This window comes from Corvus moneduloides, chromosome 7, assembly GCF_009650955.1.
Source record: "Corvus moneduloides isolate bCorMon1 chromosome 7, bCorMon1.pri, whole genome shotgun sequence".
Classification (NCBI taxonomy): Eukaryota; Metazoa; Chordata; class Aves; order Passeriformes; family Corvidae; genus Corvus; species Corvus moneduloides.
This window is the reverse complement of record NC_045482.1, coordinates 36,438,632-36,453,183: the sequence shown is the minus strand read 5'-3', so window position 1 is coordinate 36,453,183 and position 14,552 is coordinate 36,438,632. Positions and strand designations below refer to the sequence as shown.

The following is a 14,552-nucleotide window of genomic DNA, read 5'->3' as shown; positions in this document are numbered from 1 at the left end:
ATCCCCTTTCTGATGTGAGTGCCTAGCACCAGTCTCCTACCATTCCATCCAGACACGCTGCCCCTGCGGCGCTGCCGGGTAGGAGGTGATATTTAAAGCCATGCCAATGGAACACAACAGGGGATAGGCAGAGCACAAGCAACAGAAGGAGGATTTTGCAAGAGCTCGCTAGGTCACGTTAAACTCCTTCTCTGGCCACATCCAGTGTCCAGCCCGTATGTCTGAAGATCTTTGCTGGAAAGCCTTTGTTATTTATTCGGAAATTTACTGTGGCTGTGGCTTAACTCCGTGTTTTGGAGCTGTTCTTTAATTGATATCGTGCACTTCATCCTTCATAAACAACAGTCAAAGGAGGACAGGGAGGCAGGTGATCAATACCAGTGGATGACCCAGGCTCTGTAGGAATGTTACTTATACATCAAAAATTTCTACTGAAGAAGAGAAAGCACGAGCATAAGAGCTGTATTTATGAGGTTAAAAGACTCCTACCTTTGGCTAAGCATCACTAAAAGCCTCCTAGAGAAACTTCTTTGTTTCTGGCACAAATAAATATTTATTATTGCACTGGGGAAAAAAGTACTCTCACAAAGCTTAACTATTTTAATAAAAATTTAATATGTTTGTTTCTTCCAGACAGGAGATAAAAAGCTGTCAGAGAAATAATGGTTTAAATTACAGTGAGATGTTTCCTTGCCTAATCTTTCTCTTTCTTCTTTCCCAAAAATCTATGTGGCATGATTAGAAATTTTATTTTTAGTAAGAAATGTCAAGGAAACACTTTATGGTAAGTAGCTGCTCTCTATTAATTCTTTTGTTATTAAACGTGGGAACATTAATTACCATTAATCATTTTGGCTCTAGTATAGATTTCCCACAATAAATTCTTTAAACACATATACAAACCCTGTAATCTAATCAAGTAATTTTCTTCTACCTACTTGGAAGGGAGAAAACAGCAAGACTGTTACTGTTATTTCTATTTTTTTAATTCTGAGGAGGAGGAGGAGAAACTGGCAATGGGACCTCTATAAGAACAGAGAAAAAACCCAATAACTATTCCTACAGACAGTGTATGTGCTACTCAATAATAATCACTCCTTACAAGAGGTAAAGTACCTTAAAAATGTATAGAAATTCAGTAAGGAATTGATTTAGGCAGCTCTAAGTCATCAGAGAAATATATTGCTCTGCAAAAGCAAAGATAATAATAAAACTTTTTTTCCTCAAGAAAATAAAAAGCAATACCCAAATTAATTCTGCAGCAATCAGCACGGTGCTTCCTAATGTAGCTGTGATACAGCCCAAATTTCCAGTGCTGACAATAAAAGCTCACATTTAGTGACATAAACATAAGTTTATTGAACTAAAGAAGAAATGTAAAGTTACCAGTACTGGTTGCTGCTGTCAAGGTAGTCACAGGAGCTTATGCTCTGTTGTTGTTCGCAGGGTAACACTGGGCTGCTGAACTCTTTATAAACCTGCCATCACCAGATTCCCTGATTTTCATACTGGCAGGTGCATTCTTTGAACCACAGCGGGTAATTCTGCACAATAACGTTGTCATTACTCCCCAGAAGCCCTAATTTGAATAAACATGATGAATGAATGCACTGCATTTCTCAGAACAAACAAGCTGCAAGCTCCATCTTAAGCATGAAACCACCGTGTGACTGATTAAGTATGGATGCTGCTTGCCAAATCTCACTTTCACTTTTAAACTTATAATTGTTCTCAGAATGAAGTTTCCATAATGAACAGTTGAAGCCATTTACCTCAAATATTGATTTACAACTGGTGGCCTTACATTAATATGTGTCTCAGCCACTTTGGGCCTTTACCACTAATCAAGGTCTGTGCAGGCAGAGGAGAATAACTCTGTGAGGATTCCCTTCACGGTGACATGATCCACAGATTGCACTTCAAGGTCCAGAGTCATTCATCCAAAATCCAGCAGCTAAATAATGCCACCACATTCCAGCAGCTCCTCAAGTCCTCTCCTTTCACCTCGTATTCAACTCTTTAGTCCATCCTTGTACAAGTTTAACAAACAGGTTTTAATCTGTCCACTTGTGCCTTTCCCCGCTCCAGACAGCTCCCACTGTTTCTGCCTCGAAGCTTCAGCTTTTCTGCAGCATCTAATCTCCTCCACAAATTTCCTTTTGTTCCCTAGGACTCTGGTGTCCTTTCAGTCTTCTTTCAAGGCATTCTAGACATACAATTGTTTAACATAAAACTCAGCCTTCTAAGAAAAGATAGCCAAACATTACCTCTTTTTTTTTTTTTTTTTTCCTCTTCCAGAAACTTCCTGAACTGACATAACACTTCACAGATGGGTCAATTCCTATATCATATCCTATTTCCTCTCCTAGATCTGGCGCCTTTACAGACTGCAAACCACTACTTCCAGCAAGCATCTCAAAAGTACTTTTACTTAAGTAACCTGCAGCAGAGGCAGCTGCTGAGCTGCTCCAGGGGTTCTAGACCATCTATGTGCGATGATGCATGGATGTTCCCACACTTTCCTTAATGAAATCCTCTGGAGGGGAAATAACGACGGTAATCCCAGGTTACATAAATTCCTTACTGATGGAAATATGTTGGAGAAGAACAGTTGCTCCAGTAGTTCCCAGAGATGCACAGAAGCTTTGTGGAGAACATCAACAGAGATGCAGCGTGCAACCCTTTTGGACATTGGAGTCCCCATCCCTGGAGGGATCTGACAGCTGTGTGGATGTGGCACTGGTGACATGGCTTAGTGGTGGCCTTGGCAGTGCTGGGGGAATGGTTGGACTCGATGACCTTAGAGGGCTTTTCCAACCTCAGTATAACAATAAACCCCAAGATTTGCCAAAGCATTGCTGGGAAAACGTGACTTCCCATCTGCTCGGTAGAGAAATCACACCAAGACCCCTCCAGTAACGCGCTAAAGTGTGGATCTAAAAAGGCACGAATGTGAAAACCTCCTTTTCACCCCTTCCATCCACCAGCAGAACTGAGGGTAACCTACTTTCCCCCAGGAGTCCCTGTGCTTTCAAGGAGCACAGGCACAATGACGCGGAGCACACAGCGCTACCTCGCATACATTATTTGATAACATTTTAGCACCCAAGTACCCGGCATCCCACGGCTTTCCCTCCTCCCAGGATGTCACAGAGTCATTGACATTGACAGAACCAGGTTAACAGAGACTAAAGGAGCACTACAAGTTCCTGCCCCTAGCGTGAGGGATTGAATGATTGCTTTTCTCCTTTCCGCATTTTTTTTTCCCCCTGGTGTAAAAGTTCTCAAGCTCTGGACAGCAACAGGTTGCAATGCAGGTTGTTGCTCACCATGCTGAAAATGTGCTTTGCGTTTTGCACCCTGATCAGGTTGCCTGGACCTCTCTCAAAATGACTGAATAAAGAGGTAAATTCTGAGACAAAATTTTCTTCAGCTGTATAAACCCCAGAATTTTTAGAAAAAATAATCTGAGATCACATAGCGTACTTGTGTGATAAGGAAAAAAAAAAAAAATCCAGATTTTGAAAAGAAATGCAGAGTTTTCTTAATTTGTCAATTTATGCCACAGATAGTGAAAACTAGCCTTGTCTCAATATTATTCAACCATAACCTGAAAAAAAAAAAGGACTGTGATATTTTCCAGTCCTCCATTTTTAGTAATTTTTAGTCATTTTATTCAAATCTGTTTCACTAGATTATGGTGATTTTCTAGGAAAAAAGAAAATAAAAAAGAAAACAGAAGTGAAAAATCCAAACATTTTCAGCTTCTGCTGTAGAAGAGACAAAATGCCTGTGACTTAGAGAACCTGTCACGAGTCATAAGCGTAAATAGCACAGTTTTATATCTTCGGGAATAACTTCAAATACACAGAACAGCCCCCTAGTTTTAATCTTATTTTTTCCCTTAATAATTGACCTACATAAGCAACCAAATCCTTGGTACACTTCAGTGGCATAATTTAAATTTCTCTTACGTGTACTGTAGAGTTGTCATTGAAGTCCCTAACCAATCGTTATGGAAGACTGAGGGCTGGAGTGATGCTTTGGTTGCTGCAGCATTTAGGGGAAAGAAAAAAAAAAAGAAAGGAGCAAGAAAAAAAAAACCCCTCTAGAAATGCACAACCTGGTGGAGGTTTCAATCCATTAGCAGCATCGAGCTTGCCAGTTCTGTACTGCAGCATTTGACAAGGCTCTGAGCCAGAGATTAAGGCACGTCTCCTGAGGAGGGAAAAGAACAGGAGCTTCCACACTTCATTAAGGATATGTTTTATTTGCAAACTGCCAACCCACAGAGTGGCACTGACTTTTGGGTCATGGAAAAGGTTGCAGTTGTGCACTTGAGCCGTGCCAAGCTGAGTTGGATAATACTCTTAAAAAAAGCAAATCAAAGAAAAATGATAAGAAAAAAATAGGGAAATCCACGATTGCAAACCACCTAAAATAGGACTTGAAATGTAACTTGTGCTCCAGTCAGGATTTTCCTCCTCAAAAAATCGTGCTAAAGCAGGACAAGAGCCCAAAACAACAGGGAGCAGTTAACTACAAAATGCATATTCATGCTGTATTTTTTTTTATAATTTAAACATACATTCTCGGATTTATTTCACATTGATGGCTTTAAAGAATGTTAATATCCCTGTAGAATCGAGCCTTATCTCTATTTGATCCTTTGCCAAAGACTGTACTAACATTCCACGACTGTACACATTTTTTTTGCTGAGCTATTGTTGGTTTTTTTTTTTCCTGGCTTTTTTTTCCAAATCCAAATAGAAATATGTAGTTTATATAGTTTAGAGCATAAATCATAAATCACTCGTCATAAAGGGCCAGTTCTTGGAGTTTTTGTTTGTTGTTTGCACTGGCAATTTCCCAATCATTTTCACAAGGAGCAGCATTTGAATAAAGGCATGGTTGCCAGTAAAGGTAAATTTTCTCTATTCCAGGAAAAAGAGATTTAACAATAGTATTCTGGTTTAGGTTCCAGATTCTCTACACTGACATCAACAGGATAGTTTGCAATGAAAGGTGTTGAATGGCTAAAGGTAAGAAAAAAGAATGCCCATCACTGGGAAGCTTGCCTAAGAGGTAAATTATACTGCTGGAATATCCATGACCTCTTTCCTTGGATTTGAAAAGTGCCAATAGTGATCACCAAGGAAGCTGTGAGTTGCTCTGCCTGTGCACCCACCTGGTACAGTTGTAAACACCACTACAGCCACTGCAAAAGCCAGCAGAGGAGAAGGTGTAGGTCTACCAAGATCAAAGCTTATGGCTCTATCTCATTTTCAGCACCTAAAGAAACCAAAGCAATTCATTTTATTTTTAATCTGTAGCTGAAAGAAGACCAGATATGGACAGAAAATGCTTCTGCTCTGTGTCCTTCAATACTTAAGAAAATATGAATTTGATAACCTATTGTTTCACAGAACAGCAGGAATTTTTAAAGTACTTCAAGCTCAATCACCTCAGTAGAATTTATCCTTTTTTTTTCCTTTAAAATGCATGCTGATCTCAGGGTATTTTCATTTCACATGTCTGCACATGGGTTTGCCAACCACAGCCAGTCTCCCCCGATGAGCTTCCTGATCTTCCCCATTTCACCACCTTTAATGATATTTTCAGCTAGAGCTGATACTTTCTGTGTGTAGCCCAAAATGACAGGATGTCATGGGAGCCAAAACTGGTGGCAAAGGTAGCACCCTGGCTCAGCCCAGGCAAAGGCTTTGGGAAGCATCTTTAATAAGATCAATGGAATGTTTGCTTTTCCTCTCCTCTCCGTCAGTCATGCAGAGAAGGGAAAGTCAGCAGCTGCAAAGATATTGGTCCTTTTTGGTCTTCTCCATTCGGGATAACCAAATTTGTGACCTTTGAAGGAACAGTTAAACTATTTGTAAAGCTGAGATAAATACAATTATCAGCCAAAATAAAATGTTCATCCAGAGTAGAATCATGGCATCTCCTCGGTCTTAGGAGCTGAGAGCGAACCAGTGATTGGGAAAAATATCAAAAACTTACAAGAGAGAACTTTTGAACTGTTGGCCAATTTTGCTTTGCTCCTATAAATTTTCTTCACTTGCCATGTTGCTCTTGCATGAAAAGAAAAAAAAGGAGAAACAACTAACAACAAAAACACCAAACCTATAACCATTAGTTAGCTCTGTGGTGAGGTGTTTGTCTGCCAGCCTGAGGTCAGAAGCAGAGCTGGGATCCCAAGACGGAGGCTTTGTATTATAACACTGTATTCTTGATGCGGTAGTTGAGAGTCAATTACTGTTTCCATTATAAACCCTGTTTTCCAAGGGTTTATACCTCAACAATTTTCATTTTCATCATGCTGAACTTGGCATACGAGCCTTATGGGTTCACAATTTTTAAACAGACCAAATGAGAGTGGCCCATTTTTAGATACAGAGTAGTCAGAAACTGTTTGTCAGTTGGTTTTCATTTTTATTTTTTGAATTTCACAAACTAAACTATAGTTTCACTTTTAAAACTACATTACTTCAGAGAATTAGTCTCTGTGGCTGGGTCTGATACCTCTCAGCACTTCTAAGAAAAATTTAATTGCATTTTTTGTAAATAAAAAAGCCTGTTGACAAAATTCTCCCTTTAAGAGCTGATTTTCTTTGTGTGATTTCAGATGCTGAGGCTCCCAAGCAATATGTCCCTACGGAGGCTGGAGCACATCAAGCCACTTTTACAGCTCAGAGGTGGATTTTAGCTGAGTAACTTACCTCATTTTGGAAAACTGGGGGCAAAGCATCAATTCAGAGGTCAACATCTCCAGTCATAATCTTTCCGGTGACTTCAGAAAGCTTTGGACCTGAGAGACCTGGAGAAATTGTCTCACTCTTTCCCCCACCAATGACTCACGGTTGACTGTGCAACGTGGGGCAGAGGGAGGTCTCTCTCCTGGGCCAGGTGAAACCCAGAACAGAGCCTACCCTTGATAAAGACCAAAATCCAGATGGCCACTGGCTTCTGAGCCCTCCATCTGGGGCTGCGTGTCACTCAGTAATTGCGCACAGCAGATGCTAATTGCTTAAAAGCTCCTTCAGCTTAGAAAACTCTCTTTGCCAAGGCCACAACGAATATTTTTCTTTGACTTCAATTTCCATGCATTCCTTCCACCTGAATTTCCTGCATTTTTTTCTATTAATTAAAGATAGCTGGAATCACAGGGCGATGACACAAAAGTTTCACAATTTGGCTGTAGCACTGTTGGACTGACTCACACTCGGTTCATCCCTGTGAACGCCTGTTTCTGGAGAAAACGTTTGTTTCCTCTGAAGTACAAAGAACTCAGAGTTCATTTTTACTAGAAAGGTTTCTGGTATTTTTCCCCAACAGAACTGCTCTATAGTCTAAAAGCAGAGCAGAGTCTGCTCTCAATGAGCCAGATCTCTACTTTTAAGGTGGCCGGTAAAACCTTTCACTTCTAAAATACAATTCCACTTAATTTGTTTTTACAAATCATTCTTAGAGTACACCGGTAAGATCTGCAAGTTGGATTATACTAATTTTCTTCGCTGGGAAAATGAATCACAGCAAAGCTGTGACTCACCCAGAACCGCACAGAGGATCAGGGTCAGAGACAGGAGGAGAACAAACATTCCAATTCCCACTACCGTGGATTGCTTTCCCAACACAGAAACTGAGAAGAAATCAATTAGATTCTATTCCAAACTTTGCTGTTGGTAATCGATTTCAGTAAGTTTGAGGACAAACCCCTATTTCTCACTCATTCTGGAGGAAGTCACCCGATTTTGTCACCTCTCCTTACATCCCCCATCGCAGCAAGGTGAGGCATCAAAGCAGTAGACAACACCAAGCTTCATCACCAGTGCAGTTGACATCATATTGTCACGTCAACCCAATTTTTTCTACATGTAATTGACGGGATGTATTTCAGGGATGGAATGCAGAGTTTTGGGCTGCCATCTTCCCTTTCACCGTCGTGTACGATCGCCATGGGCTGTATGTGCAGAGTGCTTGCCCAGATCATGTTTTTGTGAACACTGACAAGAACAACTTTCTTGAAAGCTATCAAAGGCATCCTCATTATCCTTTATGGGCTGTGTAGAAAATGTCTCCACTATTAGACATTTAACTGGAGTGCAGCAGAATGATTTTGCTGGCCCCCTCCAGTTCTTTGGGTAAAAAGCTCTGTTCATAATCAGTTTCTGCTTTTTTTAATGACCCTCAAGAGTTCCCTTCTGGTACACTTCAGTTCCCTTTCTAGTGTCCCATTGATTTTACAGACTTTAGGAACTTGCTCTTAACCTTCTGCTTTTTCCCTGGATCACTGCTGAATGATTAGGCACTACACAGCCTTTTGTTACCCAGTACACTGAGAGTGATATCTGGAGAATTAAAACACCAGTTACAATAACATTTGCTGGGGAAAGAGACTGTTCTTCTCTCAGGGCTATTGACCCCATTTACGTACATGATTTTCTAAGAGGACAAGAATGACTTCAGACTCAGAGAAAAAATACAGGACGATCTGCTTGAGCACAAGATTGAAATCCACTCAAGAACCTATGCTCATACTGTGAATTTTAGCAGCAGAAGTGGAAGCATTTTGTGTAGGGAAGGGTAGGCTAGAGCCTGGAATATGGTGGGCAGTGTGCAAGAATAAAATATAAGAGATTAAAGAAAAGGATTTTAAAGGATTTTCCAACTAAAGTGTTTCCAGTTATCTGATTTGATTCACATGGAGCCACAGCAGTGCCAAAAATGCATGCTTGTTGGGTTTTTTTTTTGAAGTTGGAGAAGTCTGAGAATTACTTCTTAAGACATGCCAGGTAAATTCAAAGAGAAGGATGCTTGGTGCAAGGACATCCTCCTAACCACAGAATAGCAGTGCCACAGGCTGTGATTAAATGTGCTGTTCCTCCCAGAGACTCTGATCCTTCTCAGATGCTCTCATTCCACCCGAATCTCAGTGCAGGAATCATAGAATGGTTTGGGTTGGAAGGGACCTTAAAATCATCTGGTTCCAATCCCCCCCTCACCATGGGCAGTGACTTACCCATGCAATTTGAGGACTTTTTTCCTTTGCCATGTCCTCCTCAAGTACCACACCAAACTTTTTTCAAGGTAGATCAGTTCCTTGAAAAAGATAAAGGATCAAGCTCTGATATCATCCTGCAAACTTTTCCAATCTCCCCCGTATTTTCCCAGGAGGGTGAAGTTCAGGAAACTCCATTTACATCAACAGGTTTGAACCAGCGTGTGGAGCCAGCTGCAGCCCAATTACTGCCCGCCCTCGGCTGCTGCTGCCTGGCTGAAAGGTGCTTGGAGGGGGGGAAAAAAACACCCAAGCTTAAAACCAGAGAAAGAAATCACATCATTGTTGTGGTTGTTGAGATGCCAGCTGAAAAGAAATCATTATAAAGAGGCTGATACTTTCGGGGGGAGACAGAGGACTCACCCGAATGATCCCAGTTAAGGGCCTTAACAGAGCGGCGGCTTTAACGGCTCTTTGGAACTGGTGAGCCTCCCTGCTTGGCTGGGTTTGAATTGTGTGTTACTGCAGTAACATCTCACAAATAGGGACACCCCTCCTCTTAAAAACTGTTTGCTCCCGAAATAGCAACACAATTTAGCAATATTTTGTATCAAGACAATTACATTGTAGTATTATTGCAGTCTTAGTACCTCATTAAAACAAAAAAATGTTAAATCCTTGTTTTGTTGAACACAAGAGATGAATAGTAAATATTGATTTAGAATGAATGCAAACATTTCCCTAGGAGTGGATAATTACAGCCTTTCTATGCAAAACACTTATATTTGAAGAAGCACTTCACTTACTTTGCCATGTGGTATACATTCTTTAGTACATTTTAAATTATACGTTGTCCTGGACAGTGTCTGCTCTATAATTTCTTGTGTCTCTACACCAGAGTCAGTATGTAATTTTAAACTGCAAACTTTCTGCCAACGAGAAGGGGAGAACAAGCTTAACTCTTTCCCTTAGCTGGGCTCAGAAATCAATTCAGACTGCACACAGAGTCCTATGACCAGCGAGCTCAGGGCTCGAGCAGCAAGGAAGGAGTTCGGAGTAGCTGGAATTTAAGAAAGATGCTGCTCCCAGCAGTCCTCGTTTTCACACGACATTTTCTGATTACGTCCGAGGCTCCATGTGTTCCAGTTTCCAGCCAGATCACAAGAAGTCCAAAAGTCTGAACAAAAAACTTGACTTCTAGAGAATTCACAAAGAAACTGAACATGTGAAAAAGAGCACTGAGGTTGAGCATATTCAAATGTATATCTGAAGGAAATTATTTATTCTACTTTTTTTGGCATTCAGATGGGCAGTTCCTTTGCAGACTGACATGGGAGAGACTCGGCTCTTTCCAAAGAGGGTCAGGCATCCCTATGGTGCTTTCATGAACACAGAGGACAGAGTTTATACACCAAATCCTCTAGCCTTTGTCAGCCATTTTAAACTGTGTACATCTATTAGGTTGAAAAACTTGAATATAAATTCATAATCAGGCAATGTAGATGTGAACACAATATGCCCCTGTAGTAACTTGAGAGATTAATCCAAATGAGTTATGAATTTTGTTATCTTATATAACCACAAGCACCCTTGCTGCATTATTTTATGGGCCGAGTTTTTCAAACCTAGGACCTTGCACCTAAATTATTTTTTTCATAAATATTTACACCCTCATCTCCCCATCCCAGAACAGAGAAAAGCTTAAATAGATATTTAAACTCATCCTAGTTTAAGCAGCATTTAAGGATGCGTTTAGAGCCCCTTGACACATCATGCAAGGATAGGGTTCTGTGTGTTGCTGGATGCAGAAACTTTAGGCCCCACAGAAGATTAGAGACCATGGTTAATTTGTTGCAGTAATGAGCAGAGCAATGGTACTCAAAGGAAGAGCAAACAGGCGTTGAATGTGATTCCAGACATTGACCACAAATTGCATCGACTAACCCAGCACTGGATAAAGCACAGCCCTGGCAGGAGGCTCTTACGTGTGCCATACACTCTGATATCTCCAACTTTTTCTGTAAAACTTACAGAGCAGGCTGTAGCTACAGGACAAGAGGAAACAGCCTCAGGCCGTGCCAGGGGAGGTTAAGGTTGGAAATTGGGAAGAATTCTTCACTGAAAGGGTGGTCAAACTGCCCAGGAGGTGGTGGAGTCACAATCCCTGGAGGTGTCCAAGGAATGACTGGACGCGGCACTCAGTGCTCTGGTTTAGTTGAAGAGATGGAGATCAGTCAAAGGTTAGATTCGGCGATCCTGGAGGTCTTTTCCAACCTTAATGATTTTACGTCTTATGATTCTACAGGTCTTAAATCCACACATGTACATTGGCACACACATGTTTGCTCACAAAGCACATCCCAGTGTTAATCCTGCTGGATTTTTAGCCAGGGAATTCATTGAGTACTACTGCAAAAGAGTTAAATATAGGTTTAAGGAAATATTGTTATATTAGGGGAGAGGTGGAGGGAAGGGAAAGAAACTACATAAATTTGAAATAAAATAGATTTTACTATTTCAAAATAATTCCCCGAACAGGGGAAAAGGGGAGAATGAATAATAATAATAAAAAAAAGCATATCAAAATGAAGCAAGTTCTGACTGAAAGAGAAAAAGATTGCTGGGAAAAGCAATGAAGTGCTGATGCCTCTTATTTTCTCCAAGATCTTTCTCATGAGCCTCACACTTCACCCGCCACCAAACCCTTTCCACGCCGTGGTTTTATCCGGCAGCTGATCATAAGGAGATACATTTCCCTAACGTGTGCTTCCTTAGGCACAGCTTTGTACTTCCCGAGAAGCTTAGCAGAGCATTAAGGCAAGAGACTTCAATCCTGTGGGCAAAGTTATGTGTCTGCAAGGAAAATATTCAACCTCCCCGCTTGACACCTACCCCTGTGCTGTTTGGAGGCAGCCCCATCTCCACAGCAGCACCCAGGATAGTCCTGCTCAGAGTGACTGAAGAAATCTTCCACTGGAATTTACTGGCTTTAAAATTACTTCTTCCCTGTGCCCCCTATTCCAAGGATTTGCATAACCATAGGGGAAAAGACGACACGAGATAAAAATAAATGTGGCTGCTGTGGATCCAAAATCAAGGGGAAAGTGTCAGGGCAGTGTTTTGCTATGGGTTTTAGTGGAGACAAAATAACTGAAACTACTAGGAAAGACAACGTATGACTAAGAAAATTCCCTGAGCAATCAGGGGATGTGTTTTCAGCTTTTTTACATTCTAGTTTTATTTTCTCACAGCAATGAAATAGGATGAGATTGGAGTCCCATGACCAAGCTGGCGCAAACCACGCACCCTACCTGGATAATCACGGACTGTAAATCATCATTTTATAAGAATTTAACTTTTCAGCTTCCAACATAATCAAACGTAGTGGTGAGGGGGCCACTAATCATGACAAAAAATATACTTCAGTTTCTTTCTTGAAGTGCCAACTCCAATAAGTTCTCCGAGTGAAATTAAATGCATGCTCTTATTCCAAACCACAGTTTCCCCTTGGGATGGCCCGATCTCAAGTGGGGGCTGAAAGGCCAGTTGTACCACAGCCCAGGGTTACACCCATTTTTGCAGTTTTTTTTAACTACTGCATGTAGTATAAATTGTATCCCAGCCCACTCAGTGACTGTGCTTTCCAGCATTGGTAATAAAAAAAGATGTCTTCATAGTTTCCACATTCCAGCACTAACGAGTGGGCCAGTCCATATCTTCCCTCGGTTTCTCACAGTTTGGTGTTTGTTTGCTTTAAAGGCTTCTCTGCAAAGCTAAGGGCAGAATAGAAAGAAATATCTGGTGTGTGGCATAAGTGACGGTTGGCGCCGAGTCTGAGAACAGTAACAAAGAGTCGTTTTAGAGTAGAAATTAAAGTGGAAAAGACCCATTAGTCCATGTGCTCCGTGTCCCTGCCAATGCAAGGGTGCTCCACGGAGCGATGGTTTTTCGCAGGCTCAGTCGCTGAAATCGCGACATTTGAGTGCAAAAGGCAGCCCTCGACATCCCAAACCCTCAAAGAGGGTGTTCCACCTCCTGAAGCCTCCCAGAGACTGAGCATCTCCTCTCCAATGCCACAGGGGGCGAGGAGGACCCTGCCCCGGCCAGTCTTCCAGCAAAGGAGCCGGTCGTGGTGTCGGCATGCCAGCTGCTGCCCTGCCAGCACACCGGCCAAAGCAAACATCACACCATGCAAATTTATAACAAAAAGCGGAACAGAGGCCAAACACAATGCCCTCCTGCTGGGAGGAAGTGTGGAGACAAGACTTTTTCCTTTATTTTTCCCTTTCTTTTCTTTCTCCCCCTTCTTCTTGGAAGGGAGGAGAAACGTTTCTTGGCTCCTCACTGTGAAATACTGCAGTGGCAAGGGAAAGGGAGCAAATCCAGGCACTGGCTTCTGCAGATATCGATCCCTGTGCACTCTGAAGTGGATTGTGACCTTTGTCAACCTCACCCCCAGCCAGAGAGTGAGGTCAGGGAAGACTGACTGAGATGGAAATAGCCATTTTAGTCACTTTTTAACCTTACAGTCACTCACAGGGTGTGAAATCCTGGAGATCATACAGGTTCTGCAACACAAGGCAAGTGCTGCAGCAGGGTGGGCAAATTGGAAGGAAAGGGTGGAGTTGGGTCAAGTTTTTCCATCCCAGTTCCCAGATCATCTCCAGAAAGCTGATGGCATAGAGGGGAGTTATCAAGGGTGAAGTCCTTTGCCTGTGGCATGAGTCAGATGCAGAGGCAAAAGGGAACAGTGGAAGCACAAATGGGCTCACACTATTGCAAAAAAAAAAAAAAAAAAAAGAAAAAAAAATAGAGTAATTTTATGCTTTAACAATACTGGCACTCAGGAAAGATGCAGTTCTTGAAAGCTGTCATGTGTCTGGGACTCCAGTATTCCCCTCCAGACACATCTATCCTCCATTCACAGGACTGATGGCCAACGCATTCAGGGCTAACTCGGCGCATTCCTGATCCCTGGGACCCGCTCTGCATGTGCAGAAGAACTTCTCACAATGCAGGCAGTTGATCTGCACACACTGCAGGCTTTGTCCAGGACTTCTCCATGTCAGGCATCCAAACTGGAGCTGCTGAAGTCCGGAAACAACCCAGACAAATAGCAAAAACACTATTTCTCTGTATGCAGAATATTTATAAGCAGAATAAGGGCACTTCGATTATCCCGGCTGCGTAAGGGAACAACCTTAAAAGACCACAACGAGGGTGTAAGCACTCAGCAGACAGGCCAGCCAGAGAACAAGCCTCTGTATCAAATGATAATTGTGGCTAGGAGAAGCAAATCCGAATTTCCTAAGCACGGAGAAGGCTCACAGGACTGGTGGAGACGGTACTTACCATACGAAAGTGTTAACAAGCAGTGAAAGAACTGAAGCGCATCTAATTAAAAATGCATACCGAGGCATAAAGACAGAGTATAAGAGTAAACAAATGGCAGAGACCAGATTTGTTTGCAATAAATGAAGAGGAAAACACCACACAATGCAAACTCATCCAGCAGAGAGGATACAGAGGGAGGCGGGCA

General features: G+C 41.9%; 2 long non-coding RNA genes across 2 annotated transcripts in view; both read right to left on the bottom strand.

The window, feature by feature from the left end:
* Positions 1-14,552, bottom strand: part of LOC116446630 — a 146,499-nt gene that overhangs the window by 32,702 nt on the left and 99,245 nt on the right. The window lies entirely within an intron of this gene.
* LOC116446632 lies at positions 9,059-11,414 on the bottom strand. The gene is made up of 2 exons (XR_004241295.1): positions 9,437-11,414; positions 9,059-9,114 (listed from the first exon to the last, which is right to left on the bottom strand). It is a non-coding gene; the product is annotated as an uncharacterized LOC116446632 (long non-coding RNA).